At 47.0% G+C, this 24,387-nt stretch overlaps 1 protein-coding gene across 1 annotated transcript in view; it reads left to right on the plus strand.

Annotated features, from left to right (window-relative positions):
• The window catches only part of RNGTT (RNA guanylyltransferase and 5'-phosphatase), a 1,829,700-nt gene that overhangs the window by 96,230 nt on the left and 1,709,083 nt on the right, over positions 1–24,387 (plus strand). The window lies entirely within an intron of this gene.

Raw genomic sequence — 24,387 nt, forward strand, 5'->3', positions numbered from 1 at the left:
GCAGTTTGCGTTTCACCCCTAGGAATGATGATCTGGCTCTCTGTACGGCCGGGGTGAAGTCTGGGTACAATGAGTCCCTATCTTTGTAATGCAATAGGCGCGCAATCAGTGGGCGTGGCGGCGCCACCGGTCTAGGTGGTCTCGCTGGCATCCGGTGCGCCCTTTCCACACTGTACATCGGGGTGAGGTCTTTGGGGCCCACAACCTTTTCCACCCAGTCCGTTCCGGAATACCCAGAATTCGCACGTTGTTACGGCAGGCCCGCCCTTCCGCATCGTCCATTTTGTCCCATGGCATTTTGATCTGTTTCTCCATGTTTTCAATTTTTGTGGAGTGGTCCGTTTGCTGTGGGATGAGGTCGTCCAGCGCCATCTTGTGCTCAGTGACCTTTTTCCGCCAGTTTGTTATGGTCTGCCCTGAGGAGCGCCAAGCCCGTCGCCATACTGTCCATACGTGTCTCCAGCGCCTCCCTGGACGCCTTTATTTCGGCCAATATAAGGTCTAGCTTTGCGTCCTGTGAAGTCTTGCCTGTTGGTGGTATCATCTCCACGTTGGAGGAGGCCAGCGGATCCTCCGATCCTGTAGATTGAACATCGGTGTTGGCGCCGTGGTCTTGTACCTTAGCCTTGTTCCTGCCCATGGCCCTCGTCTTCAGGGTGGCAGTCGCGGTGCCCCTCCTCTGTCACCGGGGTCAGGGTATGCGCAGATTTCCTGCAGGTGTGTGGTATTTAGCGAGCACAGTCGTTTTACAGGTGTTGGCGCCTATGTATGGGTATATGGTCTGTAGTGCGTCAGTGCCGCGCCCGCCTCCAGCAGCAGGTCACACCCGTGCCCCCGATGAACAGACTGCCAGGGCGCCGTCTGTGTCCAGTAGGAGAGTGGTGGCCTCCAGGCACTCGAGTATTGCTATGCGCCACACCCAGCGTTTCGGCGTATTCGGAAGTTACAAGATCAACAAGCGCGCTTCCAGTATCACCCCAGGTTATTATCACATGTACTCTCCTATGCTGACCTGGGTATCGTACAACCTGTAGGCCCCTTCTCACAGTCTGCACCGGCACAGCACCACCGACCAGTGTCCCAGGTGCGCTTCAACAGTTGTCTCCGCTCCTTTCTTGTGCCCCCGTCGTCCTCAGGAGTAGGTGCAGTGCAGTGGCAGTAGTGTGGTGGCCGGTGCGTCCCACAACAATGGCGTCCCTTCGCTCTGCGCTGCAACTTAGCATGCGCCCTCAGTCCTCCGAACTTCAGCCCCCCAGATCAAGTACATGTGCAGGGTTTGCCGCCGCCCGGGTTCCAGTGCAGCGCTCTGTGGGTCAGGCGGGCACACTCGGTGCTCCGGTGTTCCCGGCGCCGTCTCTGTGGGGCTTAGGATGACTGTACGGTCGGCCCGCAGGGCTCTCTCCGTTCTATCCCGCCCAATTTCCGGCGTCCCGCAAAGGTCTGCACCGCTTCAGTCCCCCTCTGGTCGCGCTGTGTAGTCCAGATGTCTTACCGCGTGGCAGCGTTCTGTGTGCCCCCAGCGGCTGGCCTCTCCGATGTCGGCCCGCCTCTCCACTCTAGTCCGCGGCTCCGCCACAGGATCTAGGCCGCTCCGGAGCAGTTCGCAGTTTCCGCTCACCAGTGGCCGCCGAGGTTGGCAGACGGCAGTCGGAGGGTCCCACCGCCCTTCATGACTTATAGCGATTGTTTGGGCGATCGGGGAGCGAGGGAAATCAGGATAAATAGCTAATTTTGTCGGGCAGTGGACGGAGCCGCTCTAAAGCACGTCCACCATGCTCGGCTCGTGACCACGCCCCGCCGCTTCTTTGCTTTTACAGCGAGCTTACTCCTGCTGTGCTGCCGCCCGAGCACCGTGCCCTAAGGATGTCTCTCGATACGACAATTTTCCACCATCAGTCGGATTACTAAAATGGCGACGAACGGCCAGTCTTATATCTTCAAGATGGCATACGATGAGAACGATGCGATCCCACATCGAGACCTGGGTGAGTGGCTTATTCTCTCTGCCGCCCTCTGACCTTTCCGTGTATTTTCCCCCATTCCTCCCGCGGAACACCACAATTGGCTGATGAGGAATTTGAACTCCCATGATGGCCTCATATTACGTTTTCCAGTGCCCGCAACTTTTTGGTCCCTTCAGAGTTCCCCTATTGATAAAGAGAGAGGCCATTTATTTTGGCCCATCAAGTCTACACCAGCAGATCTAGGGGTGGTTTAACCCCTCTGGAAGCTGACTTTAATTGCAGAAAAGGTCTGTAGGGAGCGCCCTAGCCTACCTGACCATATGATGGCTCCTGGCACAGTATTAACTTAAGCCCAACAAATTGATAAGGCTGTACCCCGAAAGGTGAGTCTCCAGTTGCAGGTGAGATGAGTAGTGGTGGGCTGATCATGCCGTACAGTAAATATGAATACAATACCACCTGGAGTGGACATTTACCTGCCACCACGCAACAATACTCTCCTCCATAAGAGCCTAGCGGACACTGACCCTGGCCTCTAGCTGCTCCATTGTTCTTCAATCTCCTCCCCTCGAACAACAGATATAATTGGGGATGGCTGAATGTAATGCTAAGGTCAATAGTCCCCTGCCTGACCCCAAGATGGCTGCCATAGTGGGCCCCTCCACGTTGTTTTACTTTCCTGGGACAATAATTGGACATTGACCAGACCTTGAACCTATCCCCTAACCTGCTTACACATCAGGACTTGGAACCTGCGGAACTTACTCCAGACTGTGGAGACAAGGCAATTTGGCTGATGCCCGGTGGAGCTACCAGATAGCTAAAAGAGGAGATTGGTTGTGGACTACACCCCCCCTTCCCTGTCGTCACCTACCAAGCCGGAACGTGGGCAGGTTTTCCCCTTGTCTCTACGTCCTATCTTCCTCCCACCCCTTTACCATATCCCCTTATCCTTCCTCGCTCCATCCACCTTGTCCCCTATGTTCTTTAAATGCTTTTCTTGATACTTATCTAACTTTTAACTGATGTAAACTGCAACATTATTGTTCCTCGTGTAAAGCGCTCTGATCCCTTCGGGTCTAGCCAGCGCTATACAAAACTCATTAATTAAATATGTTCCCATTTAGAACTCTTTCTCTCTTTGTCTACTTCCCTGGCTCCTATCCCCTCTCCCCTGAATCTCTCCCCTTACCTGCTACTCTGCCTAGCCCACTGTCCTTTATGCCCTTTGACTAACTACTCCTTCTCCCCTTGTTGGGGAAAGATCCAATAGTTATACTCTGGAGTCTCAGCGAACCCGCTGAGAGGGTCCACTGCGCCAATGGAGCCACTCACACTTGAGGTGTGGTATGTCACCCCTTGCCAAAGCACTCCCTCTCCCCTTGCCAAAGCACTCCCTCTCCCCTTTCTGGGGAAGGATCCAGTATGTTGTCCCTGGAGTCTCAGAGACCACTCTGAGAGAGTCCACTGCGTAAAGGGAGCCTCTTGCAACAGAGATAGGGAAGTGATACCACTTCCCCTGGGATCACAGTTTACTGGACTTTGGACGTTGCTTTGACTCGTCTACCGGTTTGTGTCCCCGTCACCCTTCCCCCTCCTCTTCCCATGCTGTGTCTCTCACCCTCCCCTCCACTTTCCCGCCTTCATTATCTGTCTACTTCCCCTGCTCCTAACCCCCTCCCCTGAATCTCTCCCCTTGCGTGCTTTTCCCCTTACATATTTGTGCTTATTGTTTATCGCGACCTTACAAGTAACTATGTTGCCATGCTGTAATAATTGTGTAACCTTTGTAACGATGTAACCTGTAACTATGATCTGATACTCATGTAAAGAGCTCTGATACCTCTGGGTCCAGCCAGCGCTATATAAAACCTTTAAAAAAAAATAGCACCTTTTGAAGTATTACGTTGATTTTTTTCTTGATTACTTGTAAAAGAAAATTTGCTGGAACTTAGTTGTATTTGAATTGAATTAAATCAATGAGCGTAGTATGTAGCAAATGTAGCAAACCAAACTGCAGCCCACAGGTGAGGAATAGGATAATTTTTGTTGGTTATACATTCCTAAGGCCTGGAAGTGAAAATACATCATATCTCCCATTAAATCAATTTGTTTGCAAAAACTAACCCATCTACCTCTGTTATAGCATAATGCTTGTTTTACTTCAACCTCTGGGTACCCTGTAAGGTTGTTGTCAATTAGACCATGCTAACGACTAGGTCTACCAATCTACTCTGGCCTGGGTTGGTTATCTGCAACACGTTTCTCATTAAAGTTTGTTCTCCAACTTGCTTCATCGAACATCTTCATTTGTACCCATAATTTTGCTTGGTTCTCTTTTTGAAAGCAAATGAATATTCCACTTATGCACAATAGAGAGGAATAGCACAAGGTCTTTACATTTGATGTCATAAGTGTCGGCAGGTAGCATGCACCCCTGTTTTTTATGCTTCTTCCCTAGCTCCCTGAACCCAAAAAACGTTTTGTTTTATACTGACACTGACAGAGTTCAATTGAAGATTACAAATGGCTAGTACAGATTCAAATATAGATTCCCCTTATGTTTAAATAACTTACATTGTTTGGTTCCAAAATTCCTCCCATCGTCTATAGATGACATTAACAGGATATCCAAGTGCTTAAAAACAATTTAAAATTATCACTTTATCCAGAAGATAGCAGCAGGATTGCAAAAAATAACGTCAAATAGAGTTAAGTTAATAGAGATTTAACTCCTAGGAGACATGGACAAAGAAAAGAGATGTTCGATATCATCCTTTTGTACTTAATATATGTTCTTAGGTTAAATCCAGTTTATGTATTGCCTGGCTGTACCAGTACAAAGCACACACATGAAGACTTTTGTGTTTGTGCTTTTCATGTTGTACTGGATGATTGCATCCATCATTTAATCTGCTTCCTCACAGCATGGATGAACGTATCAAAGTAAAAGTGGTTTTTGTTGTTCATTTAGAACCCTGGTGAAATATAATGTACCCGTTGGCGTTATTTTGCCTCACAAACAGTAAAAAAAATAATCTATAAGGGTTTCGTGTCCTTTGTGGTGCCAGAACCTTTGTGGAAGAGCTTTCTAGTTTTCATTACTTATCCTTAGGTTATTTTATTGCTAAAAATATGAATGTATGTTAATTGTACCTCTTACCCTTCTGTACTGTGCTGGAAGTAAGGGGAAAGGGTGTTCTTTACTCATTACCTGGAATACCCAAATTCACCATCTGGCATCAACACTTTGGAGCTTCAATGTGGATTAAAGACCTGTAGCAAATTTATGAACAATATGACAAGTATCCCAGTCTAGTGTTGAATAGGCCTGGGCGATGAACTCCGCTTCGTTCACAGAGTTTTTCGCACTCCACGGAGTTCCGAAAAACTCTGCTCTGCATAGTGGAACAGAGTTTTTTCCCCATTCGTGCTCGCCAATGTTACGTTGGCAAGTATGGAAAAACCAACGCTAGACTGCTTCCCAGCGACCTTTCTCAATGTGGGCGGTCTCCAATGGTCGCTACCGCTACTCAGGCTAGCTTGGCGGAGTTGTTTTGTACGCGGAAGTGAGGTAAGGAGATAGGAATTGTTAGGTGGTGGAAGAAAATGGCTGAGTTAGAATCAAGATTAGACAGTCTTAGTATTCAGCAGTCCCGGTATTCGGTAGCATGGGCTGCAGGCCCCTAAGAAATCTTTTGGACTCCAAAACTTTTTTTAAACTGTATTCATTTATCAGTTAACATAAAATTTGTCGGGTATCTGGCCCTCCAGGCCCTGCTTTGAACACTGCTTATTTGAACGCTCTGGTTCACAGGGCGCAGACTGTGCTGCTTCTTCTTGTGGACACTAGGAGCCTCTAGTGTCCTGCGAGACACATTCTAGTGCCCTGCAGGAAGCTGATTCTTCCAGCCACTCCCCTGAGGGCTGGACACACGATACCCACCACCCATCCATCACGGGTGTCACGAGTGACGTGGCCCTGCCAATAAAAGCCCCCGGGTGCACGTGCTCGTAGCTAGTTATCACCCTAACTCTCATGGTGTCTGTGTCCATCATTTGCATGATGTGGGCATAAGGCCCAACATCACACTGGCAACGAGGCGGGCAGTTGACCCTGCGTGCCCGTAGCCTGGCACCTCATCGTCCCTCGTGGGGGAAGAAAAGGAAACGTGCCAGAGAGAAGGCACCCCCATGGCGAGGTCCACAGCCACCAGCACCCGAAGTGGTGAGCTTGTGCAACGCCCCTCTCCGCCACCCATGGAGCGACAATAGGAGTTCAGCCGTGCCTCAATTCCCCTGATGTCAGAAGGGGTTAGAGAGTGAACGGACGGTCCTGGGGTAAGCGTGAACCCCGCAACTTCGCCCTGTTCCCTTGCCCATACATCCAGCGGCTACCCGGCAGTGACGAACTGTCCCACCAGGTCGACGAGCCAAGGGAAAGCACGGACAGAGACCTGAAGGCCGAGAATTCGGTGGAACCGCCCACCGCAGAGGGAACCGGGTAGCAAGCCAGAGCCCAAGGCTGTTCCAGCAGGCAAGCCCCATGCGAGCACAGCAAACAGCCCGCAGCGGCTAGAGAGCCTGCGACCCTGCCTCAGCGCAGCGTCTGCCATGCCCCGCGGCTCCGCTTGCACCCACCTGCGAAAGTCTTTGACCTCCAGCACGTCAGCAGCCTCCACTGATCAGGGCTCGAGTGGCGCTGAAGTGCTGCCTGTCGTCTTGCCGGCATTGTGAGCGGAGGCACCCGACCGCAGCTAAGGGATGGAAGCTGCTGCGAACCGCTGAAAGCCAGCAGCTGGCCTGACTTGAGCAGGGGAAGGGCCGCAACACCACCCAGCGGCCGCGTGATGAGAGAAAGGTGCCCCCTGGCGAGCACAAGGAACCCTGCATCTATGTGCGTAGAGCACTGCGCCACCCGGTATCCTCGTATAGAAGCCAGATCGGCAAAGACACGTTACAGATAAACGAGGCCCAGGTCCTCTAACGCAGCGCTGCCACCTGGTGGGTGTGAGAGACAACACACTCCGCTACAGCTACGCTGACCAAGCCCAGACAGGAGCTCCCAGTCCAGGTCTCCAAAAAGGAAAAGCAGCCACGCCCACGAGAGCATCAGACTTTTGCACTCCCACAACCGGAGCCTCTGTACCTGCTACACTGTGAGGGGGACTCCCTCCACATATACACAGGTCAAGCCCAGGTGGAAAGTACTCAGTACTGTAACAGCGAACAGCACCCGTCGAGAGCCTCCAGGCTGTGAGTGAGACTTTCCACGAGGAGAGGGCCACAGTGCCACCTAGGGACCACTGAGAGATACCGCAGGAGCAGCAGAGAAACCACAGTAGAGGTAGCTACAGCGCCACCTAATGACTGCTCAGAGCGTCTCCGAAATCCATGCCTAGGTGCTGCTACCAACAGTGAGAAGAAGAGGAACTCCAAACCCACACATTGCAAGGGGGCACAAAGGGCCCAGGACTATCCCAGCACAGGAAAGGGCCAAAGACCGTAGCGCCACTGGGTGGCTCCCCAGGCGCAACACGCAGAAGAACAGACTTGCTGCCAGGCCAGAGCGGATAGCCAGCTGCAACCCCCCGACCGTCAGCCCGTACAGCACTGCAGATCGGAGGAGAGGCCCTGACACCCCACTACCCTGCTGGAAGTGGCTGGACCAGCAAGAGAAGTTTGCTAAGAGATCCTAGCAAGGGGATCCACACCTGTGTGGCCAAAGAGAGGTCCAACACACAGACTGCTCACCGGGACCGATGTCGGCAGGACCAGAGCACAGCACAGCGTCCGGCTAACCAACCGGCGACGGCACTCAACTGATCCCTGAATGCACACCACTATCAGGAGAAAGACTGCCTATTCGAGGCCATTGCTGAGACCAACTCTACGAGGCACTGATAGACGTGCCCACCGAGTGGAATGCCCAGAGAATGTCCCTCTGCACCCTGCAAGTGGGAGCAGCAAAGACACCCTTAGCGACAGCAATGTCTCCAGGTAGCGGTCACACTTTGAGACACAAGGAAAACTGGTGCTGAGTGCTCACCGCCGGTGGCTGCCTGACTCCACCTCAAGCAAGGACACGGCGACACAAAGCCCCACTAGCAAGAGTGGACAACTAGCCAGAACAGCAACGTCTCGAAGGAGCTGTCTGGACCAACAACGAGAGAAAGACTGGTGCAGAGCACGCACCACACTTTGCTGTCGAACCCCACCGCCGGAAAAGAGACCGCTTCACTCGCTCCTCCTGGGATACCGACACAACTGCAAGCCACGACACAGGCAAGCCAAGTGCCAAAAGAGAGCCCCCAAGGAGAAAAAGGAGAGCACCTGGTCCGAGGCGCGCAGAAAGCCATGCCAGTGAACCTGACAGCACGGGCAGGTGCCCATGAGATAGAGACATCTCCACAAAGAAATACTGCTGAACGCAGCACCGAGAACAAATATATCTCTACTGCAACAGCGAAGCCCCGCAGTAGGCTGAAGACAACACCGAAGTGTCCTCCTTCGCACTGCCTCCAGATGGAGTTGGCGGTGACCCACAACAGGCAAGAAAGGAGTTGCGCACTCCACGTGGCAGGCTGCCACCGCAACATGTGCTCCAACAACCAGCGACACGAGACCAGACGTCACGTCGCCCAGCAAGCAAGAAGCGCGCCGGAGCGAAGGCAGAAGCCGACACCACGACAGCGCTGCCTCGAGGTCCAAGCGCAACACCCTCGAAGAAAGAAGAGTGAGAGCCCTGTCACCCCGAAAACCAGATGAACACAGGTGGGCTGAACAGACCAACAAGGGGAGAAAACCTAGGACTCGCACAGCAAGCCAAGAGCCCACCCTGACACATCAGACGGCCACCAAGGCTCACCGGCGTCCCTGGATACAACCTCATGGGTGAACCGTACATAAGCTGCAGCAAGCGCCAACCTGTCTCATCCTAACGCTTCCCCAGGCAACCGCCCATCCCCGAGCGTCGGCAGACTAAGTCAAGAGGCATTCCTGCTCCTGTCCGCAGATGCCACGGGTGAAGATCAGCACTGAGTGTCCGACCTCACACCACCTTAATATGGAGTCGGCAGTGGCCCCAAGCCAGGCAAGAGAGGATCCCCACACTCTACGTGTCAAGCCACCACAGACACTCCCTCAGCAAGGCGGAGGCACATGACTGCCAAGTCCCTCCTGACATCCAACTCTCCCAGCAAGTCACCACCACCTGTCATCCGAGTCACCACATGGCTGGCAACCGCCATCATGCTAGCCATCAGCACCTGCGTCAAACAACACCACTCCCAGAATATCGGTGGACTGGAGTCCTGCACCGTTGCCACACCAGCCGACAAAAAAAAACAACGGCTACCTGTGAACCTGGCCTACACCTGAACCGCGGCAGCGAGAGCAAGCCTCAGCCAAGACTCATCCGCCCTAGAGGGTTGTGCGTGCAACTAAGTAACGGCTCCTCTGTGACCCTGCAGCTGCCTCCAGTCGGCACACAAGCAGCCAACAGCGCAGCCCTCCTGCAGTCACGCAGCAACACCGACAACGGGCCTCCCCAGGCGGGAGAGGGAAGAGCGACTTTGCCCTACCGACAGGTCATCGGCTATAGCCAAAAGGTTCCACAGAGACATATGATCAGACAACGCCTCCAAGAACTCTCACCTGGGGCTCCATCCATATTCATGACGCGACCCACTATAAAGAACTGTTCGAACTCACCACGGACCATCACAGATGTCCGCGAGATGAGAGCCACGCAAGAGATGTCATCAGTGAACTGACGTTATGCAGCGGGCATCTTCAAGCCAGCGGCCGTGTCCTGAACCCCTCAGGTTAAACTACGGGTGCCTGCCGAGAAAGTCCTGCTACGAGCAAAGTCACCAGCTCCTGTCTGACGTCGTCCTGCCAGCTGACTCGGAAGACTGATGGACCCTGTGGTATTCAGTTAACTGTTTGTTTTGTCCCCACAGGTTGGACTAACGTTGTTCCCACAGGTTGGACTAACGTTTTGTTTGTTCCTCAATAAAGTTGGGGAGGAATGTAGTGTCCTGCGGGACACATTCTAGTGCCCCGCAGGAAGCTGTTCTTCCAGCCACTCCCCTGAGGGTTGGACACACTACACCCATCCATCACGGGTGTCACGAGTGACATGGCCCCGCCAATGAAAGGGCCCGGGTGCACGTGCTAGTAGCTAGTTATCACCCTAACTCTCATGGTGTCTGTGTCCATCATTTGCATCATGTGGACTTGAGGCCCAACATCACAGAGGCGATGGGCACGCTCAACTGCACTGTCCATTTCCAAAACCCACAGATGCGCTAAGAAAATGTGAAGAGCTACCCCGTGTGACTTGTGACAACTGTGGATAAGACGTGGTATAATGGCGTAGGTCTCGGCTGAGGAAACAGTTTAACTTCGTAGTTTCGGTTTTCTCATCTGACCGAATTGTGTGAACATGTGCAACTGAATTATTCTAGTTTGTGCTCTACTTCTCGTTATGTACAAACATTGGGCCGCCTTGGGAAGAGGCTAAATACCACTGCTAAGCTCTATTTAAAACCTGCGTATTTAACTGTGCTGCTCGCGTTTATAATGATTGCATCTCCTTCTCCCACAACAATCCTAAACTGACTTCTCCTTCAAGAAGAAACAAAACAAACTGTGTTATCAACGCAAAGCAAGCGCTCCCCCTGGTGGCTTAAATAAAACCCAAAACTCTAGTCCTAGTTTCCAGTAGCCGCCTGAGCTCGATATTAGACAAAGTGAAGATTCGCTGCCTGGTTACATTCATAGTCTTTGAATTTAAAAATAAATAACTCATTTGATTCTGCCAAAGCTGAAAGCACATTACAGACCGGCATTACTAAACCTAGCTCACAAGTGGAATTTGCGAACGCCCCTTGTGTCGATCAAGTTTAAGACTGTCTTCGCAGAATCTCAAAAGTCTCTCACTTCTTCTCAAGCGGTTCCTTGAAAGTACCCACTTCTGTAGCACTTGCAATAATCATAACAGTAATAGCGTGTCTTTGCAGTGTTTCATGTAAAACATTTGTGAATTAAACAGTGTAAAACTGCAGGAGCTACTACTACTTAATTTAATGTTACTCAATTTACCGGCCTCGGAAGGAAGAAGTCTGAGTTGGCTCGTCTGGATTTAAATGAAAGATCATCAGATCAAAGTGATGGCTGCCGTAAAGTAGTTCATTCCTCGCAAACTGATTTGGTATCAACTGAATGTCGGTTGGAAGGCCCGGAAACGAGATCCCAATAGGGCAAAGCACCTAATCAGAGCGTCCATATGGCTACCTGCACCCAAATACCTTATGACCTCTGAAATGTTAGCAGGACGGTCATGCTGCTGGTTGCATAACATGGGATACACACCCCAAATCTGCGTACACTTCATCCAGGTCACTATGATAGTTTCTAAATCACTGTGAATGTAGTGACCAGTGATTTACATTTGAAATAAAGTGGCTCAACATACAGTTTCAAGCCTGCCGACGTTGTGCTGTACCTATTTTACTCTTGTGCAAACAATTACTGCAGACTCTCCAAAAAGTAAAACACCTCCATAGGTAAGGCAACCAACCCACGTGTCGCTGACCTCAAATAAATCATCTATGTTGATTGCCAATCTCCTTTATTATATTGTCCGTGCTCGTCTTACTAAATGCATTAAAAGCAACATGATTGTTAAAATAGCCATATTGTCCCACAAGTACCCGAAAGAGTTGTAAACACTGCAGGAGGGACACGATTTGGGGGAAATAGCATCTTTGTAAAATTGATAAGAATTCCTCTTTGTTGTGGTCTTGCTGAAATCAATTTCACTGACCTGGATGTTTCTAGAAAGAACTGTATTTGTATGCAGAAGACCACCCTACCGCAAACAATTCTGCTTTTTAAAGATTTGTGGTATTCGACGCTTCATCTCTATACATTTTTCAATTCTGATGGCAACCTTTTTCAAATAAAGTATAAACCGAATTTGCGTTAAAAGCATAGCATTTCTTTTTTAATTAGATGGAGTGCGTTTTATTAGTTTGTATCCTAACTATGCCTCTTCAAGAAATCGCTCAAATATTATAGGGTGGAATTAATATTTCATGAAGATTTTCATTATTATCGAAAATGACTGTAAGTTTAGAAGCTCCTTTCCATGCAGGGTCTTCTAGTACATTCTGGACAACTAGAATCTAACTTTGACCAATACGTATTGTCCAGGCTGAGGTAATGTGAGTGAAGTGAGAATCTCGTTTGGAATGGAGAGGTATGTGATGAGGAATATATATTTTTACTATTTAAGGTTCAAAGAATTATATATATTTTCCATTTTATATCTACATTTCAAATACAAATGCCAAGATTAGTACAAAAGGAGTCGTTCTTATAAGAACACAATTTTAGATATTAAAAAGGATATTAAAAGGGATATTAAACAGTAAAAAATATTAAATATATTTTTAAAAGGTAAAAACACGTTTGTAGCATGTTTGTAGCATGCATGTTTTACTTTCACATTCCGTGCGATACCCTAAGATCTACTGTTATGTTTGGAATACTGCTGCTTATTTTGTTTCAATGTCTTGGTAACGGTTTGTGGCGTATGTCAGGTACCTTTTGATCATGGTGCCTTCGGAGTCTTGCGTCCCATTAGTCTGCCCCAAGTCGATTACCCATTAACCCCCCAAAGAAGTCCCAACTCGCCCAGTTAAACTCTTCCCCTGCTTCCAAACTGAGACAGACTTTTGTGATATTTTTCTTATACTTTCTCTTACCCAGGTGTGCTATCCTTTGTATGTTGTCGTGGTTATGCTGGCCACAATTACAATAAATTTAACAGTGTTCTTAAAGCAGTGGACTTTAGGACAGTCTACAACAAATGGAGATATATCAAAAGAAAACACAAACACTCGGAACAGGGCATAGAAATCTAACATCAGTTTAATGCAAAAATAGCCAGCAAGCATTCACATTGCCTACTAATTAGACCAGAGCTTCGCACTTTTATGCTGGAACATGTAATGCTAAAATCCAAATATTTGGTGCTACCTTTATACACCTTTTCCTAATGGAAGTGATTGGAAGCGAAAACGTGCTAAATTCGAAACCTACAGATAGGCACTAATGAGCAGGTTCCAGCCTCTTCTCACTGCAAGAACGCGACAAGACTTTGACGAAAAAGATACAAGTGTTGTCAGCAAGAGCTGACTATTACTTTAAAAAATCTTTGCTTTGATGTGCCAACTTCAGAAAGAGGCGATGTGTTAAGATATACCTCTCATTAGTTGAGATCTTCCAAGAAAGTGTGTTCTCTTAAGTGAACTCCCACAAACAGTGTGGTCTGCCTGGCCCAATTCCAACTGCTACCCCCAGAGTCCTCAAAATACATAAGGAGCTTCCAACATTCTGTGCATGCGCTGCATTCCAGATACAAAAATAGAGCATAACAAAAGCTTAACCACTATCATAAGGAATATCATTTCTAACCCTAAAAAATATGAGAGATGCTGATTAGGCCTTCAAAAATTATTAAAAGTTTACTAGTCCTGCAGGTCTACTAACTTAAATAATCTACTCAATCAAACTGTAATGCACTTGATTCGTAAACCGGTCTCAAGTTGTGTGACCCAAGGCAAATATTTTATTTTACATCTTTTTCTTCATTATCACATTTGAGAGCACCTTCAAATATGTGAGTTCAGCATTCTGCTCCGCAAAAAAAATCATTTGTTTGATTAAATTGACTAAACTTTTGATCCATGTTTAATAAATATCCAGTCAACATATAGAGTACACATGCTTCCTTACTTTCCTCTTAGTTCACTAATAGCATTGACATCAGGGCAAAGGCAGGAGTGTTTCTCAGTTTGTTGAAATTTTTTTCTTTTAATTAATATGGGGCCATATGTAGAGAATTTAGGGATGAGATTTCCTAATTGACATTCTTTGCTAATTGCAATTAGGAAATCACAAGTCCTAATGTCCAAAAACCTAGTAGTTGGAAATAGCGATTCCTAGTGGGGTCGCAATAGACCTATTATATGAATATTAGTGAGGTAGGTTGCAGATTGCAACCCATTAGGAATTACAGCCATCACAGGGATGATGGCCTGCTGGGGACAGCAGACCTCCATGTCTGTGATTCATGTTTAGGTCTCGCCTACGCAGCGCTTGTGCTGTCTCTTCGAAATATGCTGTATTCAGGATAAGGGCATAAAGCTCCGCCCACTTTCCAACCATCTTTTTAATTGGCTCCTGTCCCTGTCCTCTGTAAATTGTGGTTTTTCATTGATCAATAGGTTTAGTAGTCCCTCCTTAGTACCGCCTTATCTCTTCTTGTAACCTCCCATGAGGACACACCCTGATAAATGTGTTGTTACTCCCTAGGTTGTAATTACAGCCTCACGGCATTATTTTCTTAAAAGGCTTCAGGCAGGACACTCAATTGGTCCTAAGCTAGGCTGATAGTGCTTACTTCACTCACTAGAACATCTCACATTTATATGAGACCGTCTATAAATTTCCTCTCATCAGCTCCAAACAAAGTACAACCTAATCCTAAATTAATGTAATTATTCAGTTGTCACGTTTCAAAGCTACTTATTGTATACAATGGCATAGCTATTTGAATGTTGCATGCAATGCATTATGGGTAGGGTGGATTTGACATATCTTCTGCAATGTACAGTACCATATATGACCAAAAGAGGTCTGTGAAAGCAAGCAAATGTGACAAGTTAACAAGATTTAAATGCATTTTTTATCGGTCATATGCTTTGTGAGCAATAAAGATGCCTTTAAATCTTGCTCTCTTGTCACATTTCCTCTGGTTTCAGAGTCCGAGGTGAAAAGTCTGTTTATTTTCCTACTCGCCAGAAAGGGTGAGTGGGACCTAAAAATAGCTCGCCCTAATTAAGTGTGGCTCGCAAATGCGAGCAGGCAAGTGGAGTTTTCGAGCCCTGTGCACTGCTGGTGTCTTGCTCACAAAGGACCTCTAGGGGGAGCTTGCGGTACTGCATCTAGACATGCAGTGCTGGTGCTTTGCTCACTAGGGACCTCTAGGTGCAGTTTGTGGTACTGCACCGAGACATGCAGTGCTGGTGCCTTGCTCACTAGGGAACTCTAGGAGCAGCTTGCGGTACTTCACTGAGACATACAATGCTAGTTCCTGGCTCACTACGTAAGCATTTGCAGTGCACTAGGTCTCGCATTACTGAAAGTATGAGCTATTGGCGTTGCATTATTATTTGCAATGCCAGTACCTCAAACCATCAGTAATGCGATACCTATTGCATTGCAAATGCTTGTTAAGAAAGCAATCTTTAATTTTTTTTTTTTTAAATGCAGCTCGTTTTCGTTAAAGGAAAACAGGGATGTGTTTAAAAAGAAAAAAATGAAATGTTTAAGTTCAATTTTTTAAGAGTAGGCAGTGGTCTGTAGGATCACTACCTGCTCTTAAGAAATATTTGTATCAACATTCACAGAGGGGAAGGGGCCCCATTGGGACCCCTCCCTGTTTGTAAATGGTTACCAAACCCCTGAGGTGTTGGTAAAAAAAATAGAATTTTCCGACTTTAAATTGGTAGCAAAATATTCATATATACCACTGCGAATCTGTATTAGAAAGGGACGACACCAAACGCCCCACTTCCAAATTCTGATTTGCAAACCCAAATTACAATTGGATCACAGGTTACCGAAATTTGTCTTATATACATTTTAGAAACCTTTTTTGTAGTTGCAAACAACCAGATTCTACAAATGGGTCATTTGCTAGCTCAAAAAAAGGTTTTGTACATGTGGCCCTATTAATACTAAAGTATGATGTGATGGTACACCTGTCATTTACAGACAATACATTTCCTATTAAATTGCCAACATTTCCCACTAACATGCAGTTTTACTGATCTGTGAAAATTGGGTTCAGCAAACATTATTTGCATGTTACCAAGTAAAGTGTTCTGATTCGTTTTTATCCTATTAAAATATTTTTTTATCACACAAAATTAGAAAACATGGGCTTTCATTACTACTGAAAAATATTTTTAAATGTTTCTACACTTCACTTATTACCTATTTAAATGTTGTGTTAAAAAAATCTGACTCATAAAAGCCTTTCATTTCACACTCTTTGTACAGTATGTCAGACAGTTCACTTTACAAAATACTATCCTCACCCTCCTGCTCACTAAAACGCACTTGGCGATGTAAAACCCTTTTCTTCTTCCTCTTCATGCATGCCGTGAGGCTTCAGATTTTTATCATGACACTTCACCAACCTGGATATATTCTAGGTACTACTAGTGTGGATAGTACATCGTTCTTCTTGATTTATACAATCCTAAAAGGGCCCATATATTGGGTCACACCTTTCTTTTCCCAAAATGGTTTCTTTTCCCTAACCAAATCACCCACATTCTACTTCCTGCATTTTACCAAATATTTCATGTCATACCTCTCATTGTACTTCTGTGGGTATCTTTCGTACATGTGCACAGTTACCTCCTTGTCTTCACAAGTAACTCTCTTGGGAAGCAAGCAGCCAACCTAGGTTCACTTTGGAATATGCCACCCTTCCCTTCAATAATTCAAACTGTGACTTCTGAGTTACACAGTTTGTAGTGGAATGATGTACCCACCATGTCTTTCTGAGCACATATTTAAGTGATGCCCTAAAGTTCACAGCCCTCTGCACACACGTCTTTATCACCCTATCCGTGTTTTCTGTAAGGCCATTGGCTTGTGGTGCATATAAAGCTGTTCTATGATGAACAATACCAAAATCCTTTAAGAAACTCTGCATTTTTCGAGAAACAAACTGCACTGCAGTGTTAGTCACAAGATACTTTAGTACACCTTCACAAGCAAATTAATTTCTTAGGAAGTCCCAAACTGTTTTCTTTGGTGGTGTCAATTCAAATAGACCCCTGAAACCTAAACCCAATTTTATCCATGGTTCTTCAGGTACTACGAGTAATGACAAGGGAACCTGATTTGTGACACATGCTTTGTCAGTAGTAGCACACATCACAGAGTCCTTAACCATGCCTTCCACTTGGTGATCCATAGTTGCCCACCAATACCTCTCCCTCACCCTGACCTTAGTGAGGTTTCTTCCAAGATGGCCTTCATGTGTCAAACTGATCACCTTGGATCTCAAACTCATCGGTGGTACACCTCCCCAGCCCCCCCCCCCCTCCCCCCTCATGAGTCCATCATTACCGATGGCCAATGAATGCCTTACACACCAATATGATTTCAAATCTGAATCCAAAATCTTGTTGTCTTGGCAACTACACACCACATATTCTTTAATTAGCTAAAACAAAATAACTTCCCTTTCACTCTTCTCCCATTCCTCCTTAGTAATAGCTGCTTCTCTGACCCAGTTCACCCAGCATTTGTCACACATGGCCACACTGCCACCCTCCTCCACCGGTAAACACAAAAGAAAATCTGCAGTTGTATTCACAAGACCTGGAAGAGGAAGAGTAAGGCAACTAAAAATAACATTTCACTCCATCTTTTCAGACTAGGAGTTAATGGCTCACTGCGCTTGCATGTAAAGATTTGCACTGGAGGACGATGATCCGTGTGCACAAGAAAAGGAATACCACACAGATAAAACTTAAAATGGCATTCCGCTCAAACTATAGTCAAGAACTCCCTTCCAATACAAAAGTAATGTCCCTCTGCCTCCTTGAGTGCATGTGAAGCAAACGCCACCACTTTCCCATCACCATTCATTACTTGAGTTAAGATGGCCTCTAACGCTTTAAACTGCCATCTGTAATTAAAATGCTTTTTCTTTTCACATCAAAATGCCCCAATTTATCCACTTTGCTAATCCCGGATTTAATTGTCTTGAAAGCAGTGTCACATTCATTTAACCAAACAAAATAGGCACCTTTCCTCTAGAGTATTCTAATAGACTCAACAACACTTACAACACCCTTCATGAACGTAGAATAAAACTGAGAAAACCCTAAGAAAGTACTCACTTGCACGACCCTCACTGCGTAGATGGAAGAATGAATTGCTGCGGTGGTCTGACTGCGAGAGTGTGCTCCGGATGAAGCAGGCCGTCAAGATGGGGAATGAGAAGGCATTGGATGCGGCACGTGCATGGGAGTTAGTGGTGCAGGCCTTGCGTGATTCTATGGTGGAAGATGAGGACGGTGAGACTTAGGCCGGCGGACACCGCGAGGCGAACACAAACAGTATCATAGCCCGCACTGTAATGGATCCATCCAACTTGTCGGGACGAGGCATACACCTTAGCAGTTGCCAGGGGGGGGGGGGGGGGGGGGGGGGGGGTTGGTTAATGGGAGTTTGGGGTGGGTCGGAAGCCACATGGATGGTGGCCCGCTAGGGCACCTTGGAATTAATAGGTTGGTGGGGTACTGCGTGGAGTGAGGAATGGCTGGGGGGAGCGGCCAGGCTGGATAGACATACAGCACCTGGGGCGGGTCCCGACAGGGGCGGTACCACTGATTACCACTGGGATGGCTGACGGGAGCAATGTTGAGGGTGGGGGGGTAAAAGCAGATACGTAAAACGACATATCAACCATGGTCCCTATGGGACACGCACCGTGATGTTTTCTCTTGAGTGGAGTATTATGCCGCCCGGCCTCCGGGATGCGGGCTGAATGGCTGTGTACGATCTGTGTTTTACTACTGAACGGGGGGATGTCACGAGTGAACTGGCTGACTAATTGTATCCTGTGGTTTATAACTCTGCAATAAAAATATATTTAAAAAAAAAAAAGAAAGTACTCACTTGCACTTTGTCAACAGGCATGGGAGCTTTTATTATGCTGTCAGCAAATTCAAACAAGATTGAATACCCTCCCGTGATATCACATGACCTTTCACTGATGTTACCCCCCAATTTGCATTTCACCTTCTCTACTGCCAACCTACTCTCTGATAATGTCTTCACTGATAATGTCTTCACTATCTGCCTCAATGTACCATTATGTTTCAATCTGCTGCTCATGTAAATAAGGATGTCATCCTGAAAGAACAGGACATTAGACATGAATTCTAATACCATCTTCATAATCCTCTGGAAGCAGGCCGCTGCAGAAGCCAATCTAGATAGCATCCTTACAAATCTGTAAGCTCCCAGAGGTGTTACGACTCAACTCCTAGCTCCAGTGCCACCTCAAAAACCCTCACAACATATATGTAGGTTCCAACATTCTGTGCATGCACTGCATTCCATAAACAACGGGAATAACAGACTAGGCATGTATGTTTAAACCCATAATACTATGCTTACTAGAATCTTTTGGCAGAAATGTGCAGTGTGCACAATACTGGGTAACAAGATGGCGACTCCTTTACAATGCGTGCAAGCATGCTACACCTATAAAGCTTTAGTGGTCTTCAAACAGGCACGAAACGGAATAGCATTTGATCAATAAAAGATAACCATATACGTTAAAGCAGGTAGGCCATATCATTTTGATAGTAAAAGTCCAGCTTAAGCATTCACACAGCTAGTTTCCTCTACTCTACGTATTGTGTAGTTGAAGAAATAGTCTAGCTCCTTTTTGGGCAGGACTTTAATCCTTCTTTCAAAATCAAACTCTGAGGAGATCCTTTTCAAGATCGGCGCTGGACCTGTTTGTGATAGGCCTTTGAAAGCCTCCTTTTCGAGTTAAACCTTTAAACCAAAGTCAATCCTCCTTTGTAAGCTGCACTTAAAAAACGCACTCGGTTCTGAGGCTGGTACACAGTCTACTCTTAACTAGTCTAGGTGCAGGCTGTGTCCCATGTACAGTCTTTTAGCATCCACATAGTTTACATGCTGAACACTGATCTTCAGTGTGCGCCTTTGGTAAACACCGATTTAAGACTTTTTAACCAGTTCGACGCTGATGACGGAACCGCTCCGTCATCAGCTACGGTTGGGCTGTGCTGATGACGGAGCGGTTCCGCCATGGCACTGCCGCCGCGCCTGCGCGGCGCTGATTTTGCGCCTGCGCGGCGCGTTCTATTGAGCGGGCGGAGCCATGACGGAACCGCTCCGTCACAAGCACAGCCCAACCGCGGCTGGTGACGGAGCGGTTCTGTCACCAGCATGCGGCCGCCGCGCGGCCACCCCGCCCACTTAGCGCTGCGGCGGAATAGCCGCCGCAGCGATGTGGTTAAAAGCGTTTTCACAGCTTTTACCTGTTTCAGGACTAACAAAATGTTAGTGTTGTATCCCCCCCCCCCTCTCTAGCCACCCTCTTTCCCCCTCTGTGGTTTAAGGTCATTTTCATGGGACTTAACTATTTGGGTTGTAGCATTGCCACTGAAATAACCATTTGCAATGCAATAGGTCTCGCATTAACACGAGTTTAAGCTATTGGCATTGTTACATGACAATGCCTTTTATTTATGTTTTAAAAAATAAAAATAAAAGGCATCGTTATTTGCAATGTCAATAGCTCAAACTTGCGTAGACCTATTGCATTGCAAATGCGTGTTAGATTAGTGATTAGAAACACTCCCTATCGGCCCGCGCAGCAAATTAATTGAATAAACAAGCACAGGCGCTAAAGTGAAAGTGTCTGCGGTGCAAATAAATAAAAAATAGTGCTTACCGACTTATGTAGGCAACCGTGTAACGCCACAAGTAAAAGATCCAGCAGTCCTCATGGGAGGTAACAAATGGCGACAGGGTTGCAACAAGAAGGGACAAACAAGCCTCATTATCAATCGGAAGCCAGCATTTACAAAGGACAATGACACCAGCCAATCAAAAATATGGGCGGACGAAGGCGAGGCTTCCACTGCATACTCGATGACTGCATGCCTCGCAGAGCGAGCAGCACATGTGCGCTGCTGCTGGGTTCAACCTAAAAGTCACGCTTAAGAGTCAACTGTCCATCAACAACTTAGGTTCCCAGCTGTTGACTTCCAGTCTGCAGCTTGTTGGTCTCTGTCAGTGGATTCTGCTGCCCTGGGTGCACAGTGTTGGCACTCCAAACACATTGGAAGATAAGTTTATTCTGAGGTTGGAGTTTGTGTCACTGTGTATTGTGAGTTTCAGAGAACAGGGTCACATGTCATTGGATACACCGTTGAAACCAGAAATAAAACGGCTGAAACCAGAAATAAAACTTTGAAGTAAAACTAAGTTGAAGAATTCCGGAAACCATGGTAGACGGCGGAAGAGTGCACAGGGTGTAAATCAACAAAAAGGCTACAAGCTTCAAACGGACTGTTCCAGCTAGGTAACATTTGTATGTGGCTAATTAACGGAATGAGTTGACATTATCACTTGGTATCATGAAATGTTCTGGGGCCTTGAACAGAGGTTGCTTAAATACACAAAGGAGTACACTGGTTGTTTTTCGCGTGAAACAGACCAATGATTTCCCACTTTTGGAATGGGTTTAATAAAGGAAACGGAATCCATATTGTGCTAAGAGCTGGAGTTTGAGCTCAGTGTCTATAGGTATAGAGATTGTACTGTGTGAGAAATCTATTGTTAACACATGCTGCCTTTTGAGGAAAAATGCCCAACGGCCCGCAGTATAGGAAAGACCACTGTGGAATGCTGTGTGGTTCACAGTATGAATAAAAGGGACAGGGAAGTACTAACTATGGGAAACTATTGCACACTAGCGTTCAATCGTGATACGTTTCTAAGATAACTTGTACCCAATACTGGAGTAGTAGAAACATCAACGTGGGGCTGCCTGAGCTTTAGAGTAAGTGAGAATGTCTTCACTTTAGAAAAGTTGCTGAAAGGGAATGCTCTGAGGCTATAATGAGTATTTGACCACCATCTCACATCAATTATCCAATGCCTACCACCTTCCTCAAATGCATTAGCTGATCTGTTACCCTTTACTAGATAAGTGTGGAAAAGCCTCACTAATGCAGTACAAAGTAACCACATGCCTTAATTTCGGGCAGACCACCCCCTTATAAAAGTAAATAATTGATGTCCTTTATCAAACCTCCCATTTTAAATTAAGTTCCTAGGAAGTTGCGTAGAGTCGGAACTTAATTCATTGTGACCTGTGACCTGTTTGATGATCTACAGACCGAACGTAGGGGTGGAGTATACCACGGACACAACAGAACTAGCCGCCATCCAAATGGCTGATGAGTCATTAAACTTAGTGGAGAACAATGGCTCATCTGCTCATCCCCCCACAAGCTGTGTGCTTTCTATGGCAGAAGCCCGAAGTATATTCAAAACTGTATTCATCATGCACAAAGCCATGCAGTACGAAAATTAATAATCTCAGAGCGGCTTCTCTGTCCAGCAACCTTCGAATCCCTTCTTTCAGGCCTGCCACCTTTCAAGAAACAAGGAACCGTACCTCAATCGTTTTCTGGAAGTGTTCCAAATGTTATTCTATTTCTCCATGCAGATCGCACAAACCCCTCTTTTGTGACAATCATTAAGGAAATTAAACCCCTTCGATGTCCCTAAAGCTGACCCCACATTCGACAACGGGGGTATTTCTGTCCATGAAGAACTGATATTTGGGAACATATATATATGTATATTTGTACACATATGTGTGCGTCCCAAAGGAAAAGTTAACTTTTTCGTTAATAAACACTTTAATCTGAAAGATACAGTTAGTTATAGACTCTTTACTTTAGAATTACCCCCAGGCGTCAGACTGGATCCGGAAAGTTTTTCATCAGCAGTACCCCTGTGTGCCAGAAGATGGCGTTGGTCGACTCCGCATTCGTCGTCGGCGTCGTGGTGAATGAATGAATGAATGAAATGAAATGAAAAAAGATTTATAAAGCCCATGGCTGCCCGGGAGCGTCCCAGCGCTGAGGATGCAGTGGAAGTCTGAGGGGAAGCTCAGGGGGGATGACGGGTGAACTTATGGCTTTTGTGGGAAGAGATGTGTCTTCAGGAGTTTACAAAACTTCATGTAGGTTGGTTCGGATCGAAGACAAATTGGCAAAGAATTCCATGAGGATGCTGCGGTGACCGAAAAACGTCGCCCTTCAGTGCGAGCCTTCCTAACTCTGTGAACAGTGGCCAGGTTACCTTGGGATGAGCGCAGGGACCCGGTAGTTTTGTAGGGATAGAGCATTTTCCCGAGCATAGGGGGCCCTTTGCCCTGAAGGGATCTGTGGGTGATACACAGGGCCTTAAATTTTATCCTTTCCCGGAGAGGCAACCAATGAAGAGCTCTGAGTGCTGGTTTAGCCGATGTTCTCCGGGAGATGCCTGTCAGCTGCCTAGCTGCTGCATTCTGGATGCGCTGAAGGATATTAATGGTGGATTCTGGCGCGGCCATAAAAAGGGCGTTACTGTAGTCTAATCTAGATAAGATAAGACCCTGAATGAGCAGCTTTTGGGATTGTGTCGGAAGTAGGGGGGAGAATCTTCCGGGCTGAGCGAAGTAGGCCCACATAGGTGCCAGCCGTCTTTTTAGCCTGTGCTTTCAGGGAGAGGTCTTGCTGTAACCAGAACCCTAGGCTTTTAAGTTCTTTCTTTGGTTGCGGGAGATCCCCTAGACACAGGGGCCATATGGAGGTGGGAAGGGATGTCATTCGCTGGCCCAGCAGCATGAGCTCTGCTTTTGTGCCATTTAATTTAAGTCTCGAGTCACACATCCAATTATAGATTCCTGAAAGGCAGTTATGCAACTTTTTAAAGTTGTCCTTTTCGATGGAGAGTGAGACGACCATTTGGGTGTCGTCAGCGTATGTGACAACTTTAATCCCCAAGGGGGTGACAACAACCTCCAGGGGGGCCATATAAATGTTAAATAAGGTAGGGCTCAATGAAGAGCCCTGAGGTACCCCACACTGGAGGGGGAAAGGCTTGGAGCGCGCATTCCCTTCACACACCTGGAAGGTTCTATCCTTCAGAAAGGATGTGAGCAATCGCAGTGCGGTGCTTCTTACCCTTAAGTTGAGAAGGCGCTGGATCAGGATCTTATGATCTACAGTATCGAATGCAGCACTTAGATCCAGGAGGATCAGCAAAGCCTATCCTTCCGAATCCAAGATGCACCTTGCTTCCTCGACCACTGTTAAAAGGGCGGTCTCAGTCCCCTGACCCGGGCGGAACCCGGTTTGAGAGGGGCGGAGCAGATTGTTGGTTTTTTAAGAAGGCCGACAGTTGTTGGTTTACAGTTTTCTCTGCGATCTTACTAAGCCCTGGCAAGAGAGAAATTGGTCGGAGGTTAGCAAAGTCATGGGGATCAAGTCCAGGTTTCTTCAGCAGTGCTTTTAATACTGCCTGTTTCCAGCTAGGGGGTACCACTCCTTGGTCAAGTGAGGCATTAATAAGATCTGTGGCCAAAGGCGAGATGGTAGGTCCCACATGCCGAAGATGTACATAGGAGCCGGATCATTAGGGGATCCACTTTTCATGGCGGTCAGAGCGGTTAGAAAGCCTTCTATGGATATCTGGTTAAAGGAGTTCAGAGTGGGGC

The sequence above is a fragment of the Lissotriton vulgaris genome, chromosome 6 (genome assembly GCF_964263255.1).
Source record: "Lissotriton vulgaris chromosome 6, aLisVul1.2, whole genome shotgun sequence".
NCBI lineage: Eukaryota > Metazoa > Chordata > Amphibia > Caudata > Salamandridae > Lissotriton > Lissotriton vulgaris.